This window comes from Ctenocephalides felis, unplaced genomic scaffold, assembly GCF_003426905.1.
Source record: "Ctenocephalides felis isolate EL2017-DRISC unplaced genomic scaffold, ASM342690v1 CF-g0.4_SCAFFOLD_01886, whole genome shotgun sequence".
Taxonomy (NCBI): domain Eukaryota; kingdom Metazoa; phylum Arthropoda; class Insecta; order Siphonaptera; family Pulicidae; genus Ctenocephalides; species Ctenocephalides felis.
The window spans coordinates 49060590-49063853 of NW_020538040.1; the positions used below are offsets into that span (position 1 = coordinate 49060590).

The 3264-nt window shown below is 31.4% G+C and overlaps 1 non-coding gene across 1 annotated transcript; it reads right to left on the bottom strand.

Moving 5' to 3' along the window:
* On the bottom strand, positions 1-73 carry Trnaa-agc. The gene has a single exon. It is a non-coding gene; the product is annotated as a tRNA-Ala (tRNA).
* Between the last annotated feature and the right edge of the window lie 3191 nt (positions 74-3264).

A 3264-nucleotide genomic window follows, 5' to 3' on the forward strand; every position in this document is an offset into this window, starting at 1 on the left:
TGGAAGCGCCGGGTATCGATCCCGGTACCTCTCACATGCTAAGCGAGCGCTCTACCACTTGAGCTACGCCCCCGATACAAGAACTTACGAAATCTCAGCAGGTATCCTAATACAAGACAAAATTATAAGAAATATTTTATATGTATCTAAAATGAATAAATAATAAAAAATATCCATAATATATATATATAACAAATGTATTCTGAGTGGATAGATAGATATTAATTTGGAAATATAAACAAACAACACTCTTTTTTGCACTAATTTATTAAATAATAATTTTACAAACGTTTCGAGACTAGGTTTGTCTCATCATCAGTGTGTTATAATTTAAAATCTAAAATATGGAACCTTAAATTAGCATTATGCGTTAGCACACATAATTTTCATTATCACACATTATGCGATAACACATAATGCTAATTTTGGTTTCCATATTTTAGATTTTAAATTATAACACACTGATGATGAGACAAACCTAGTCTCGAAACGTTTGTAAAATTATTATTTAATAAATTAGTGCAAAAAAAGAGTGTTGTTTGTTCATATTTCTAAACAAAAAAAAAATTAACAAATTATTTTGTTATAAGTCTTAATCGTTCAGGAATTTCGGTGCTGAAAAGTGAATTTAACATAACGATTTCAGGGTGCAATATGCTGCAAAACGTCCACAGAACTTTCGTTTTCATATTATTGCATCATCAATTTTTAAATCATATTTAAACATACGATATTATTTATAATGCACATTATAATATCAAATAAAATTATTGTATACTACTGTACACAGTATATAAGAAAATCATTATTATTACTAAGCAATAAAAATAAAATAGACCAACTAGCAGAGCATGGTTTCGATCCACGGACCTCTGGGTTATGGGCCCAGCACGCTTCCACTGCGCCACTCTGCTTGCGAATAAAAACGCTTTTATTACCGTTTTAAGCGTAGGTCGAGATGTTCATATATTTATCAGGCGTAAATCATGGAATACCAGTCATTGGTAAAAGAGCATTTGGTCTTAAGGGGTATTCTACTGTAGAGTCATGAATTTCGCCCGGTTTTTGAAGCGCTGTATAAAGGAAACAGATAATATTTTTACTATCGATTTTTTTATCATTTGTTTATTGATATTTTATTATTACATAAAAAAATTATTATTGAAAAAAAATTAAAATTCACAAAGTTATGAGCAGTCAAAGTGGAGGTTCCCAAAAAGAGAGGGTGTCCTGGCGTACATGATTCCAACCCTCCTGGTGATTTGAAACATAAAAAATAGATGTTTTCTTAATTATAATAGATGCCGCTATCGTATGAACCTTGGATAAGTCAAACAAATTTGTTTTGTTTGAATGGCGGCAGTTTGAAAAAAAAAAATATTTTTTTTCATGTTTTTTTAACAAATCCGAATTTTTTAAAAATACTAAATGAAAAGTTACGGTTTTGGGCAAGGTCCATACGATAAAGCGATGTATAAAGAAGATCCTTTTCAAATTTGAAGTAAATCGGTTCATTGGAACTCGAGATATCCTTACCGCCAGCTCGAAAAAAGTAGTTCCGAGAAAAACGCGTTCAAAGTTTTGAGACAAGTCGGACCCGAACCGAGGCCACGTCACTAAAACGGCTATAACTCAGGAAATAATAGTAATTTTGAAAAATCCTTTTAATGACATATTTTTGAATAACTAAACTTTGAAAATATGAAAAAAAAAATTTTTCGATTTTTTCAAAATTCTACAGTAGAATACCCCCTTAAGGCTGCGAACACATTGGCGAGTGTCTGCGTTTTTTATGCACCGCACAACTAAAAACCCCCACACCAAAAGAAGTTTGAAAATTACATTGAGGTTTTTAATAATCTGTAAGAAGCAAGTGAGGATATTGCAAACCAAAACAAAGGATGAAAAAAGCAAAGAAATTAAGTAAATGATAACTAGTGGGGTGCATGGCATCGTGCCTTAAGGCAAATTGCTGGAACTTTCCGTACCGAAAATTATTTTTTTTTAAAAGGATTAACATTTTTGGAAAAAAATTACTTTAAAAAAATTTGATTTTTGAGAAACTATAAATTTTTGACAATAATTTACTTTTTTTTGAAAAAAAAGACTTTTTGAAGAGAAATTTATTTTGAAATATTTTGGAAAAGCAATGAGACGCAATATAGAAGCGCGTAAGCGCCGCGTCGCCGTCTAACGGATAAACATTGGCACGGAACCCATAGGAATGTAAACAAAGTTTATACTTATTGTTAAAATCTCTATAAAACATCTGATAATTTGATGTGAATATGTCTAATGATCATTTTTGACCGCCAAATCGCATTTTTATTTTACTTTTTTTACTAGATCTCCGAAACCGCTATACCTGCCTTCATGATCAGTTGTTCATCTAGTTAATACAAGTAAAATGTGTTTTGAATTATACAAATCGGACGCTTCGTTCTCTTAAAATCTGAGTTACCGTTTTTGGCAATTTTTGCCCCATATCTTCGGAACGGCTAGACCTGCCTTCGTCAAAAACTAGTCAGCACGTCTCCTTATCAATACGAATCGAATGTTTTTTGAATGATTCAAATCGCTTCATCCGTGTTCCCGAAATCGTCGACGAAAATTTGTATTCGCACACACACACATACACGCACATACACACACATATATACATACACACACACATACATCCATTTTTTTCTAAGGTATGCCAAAATGTTCAGAAGGTTTTGAAACGTAAATATATATAAAAATTTTCATTTTCGATTTTTTTGCGATTACTATGACTTGCCCTACGGGAAGTTAATTATAATAACAATATTGAATAATAATTCATTTGAGAAGAAAAAAATTAAATAGATTGAAACAATTCTATAATGAGAATCCTAGATAATGATATTTTCCTAATTGTGATATTTGAGCCATATCCCAAAAACTGAAATTATAATTTTCTAGTAAAAACTGATATCACTACTGCTTTAAAATGATAGCACTACTTTTTAACATAATTGTTTAGAGGTATGTTTGTGGAACTTGTCGTATGTATAAATGAGTATCGCATATAATTTTCTTTCTGCAGGGGCTTCAACACGAATTATTGTAAACTCGATTTTTACTTGCAAAATGCGATCTCAAACGAATAACTTTTTTAATTATTTGTACAGCAATCAGAAATTATTTTCACTTGGAAACAAATTGCTATCTATTTTTCCAAGTGAAAACCGACTACTGCTTGACATCAAACTGCTCTAAGCGGGTATCGAACTCGGGACCTTT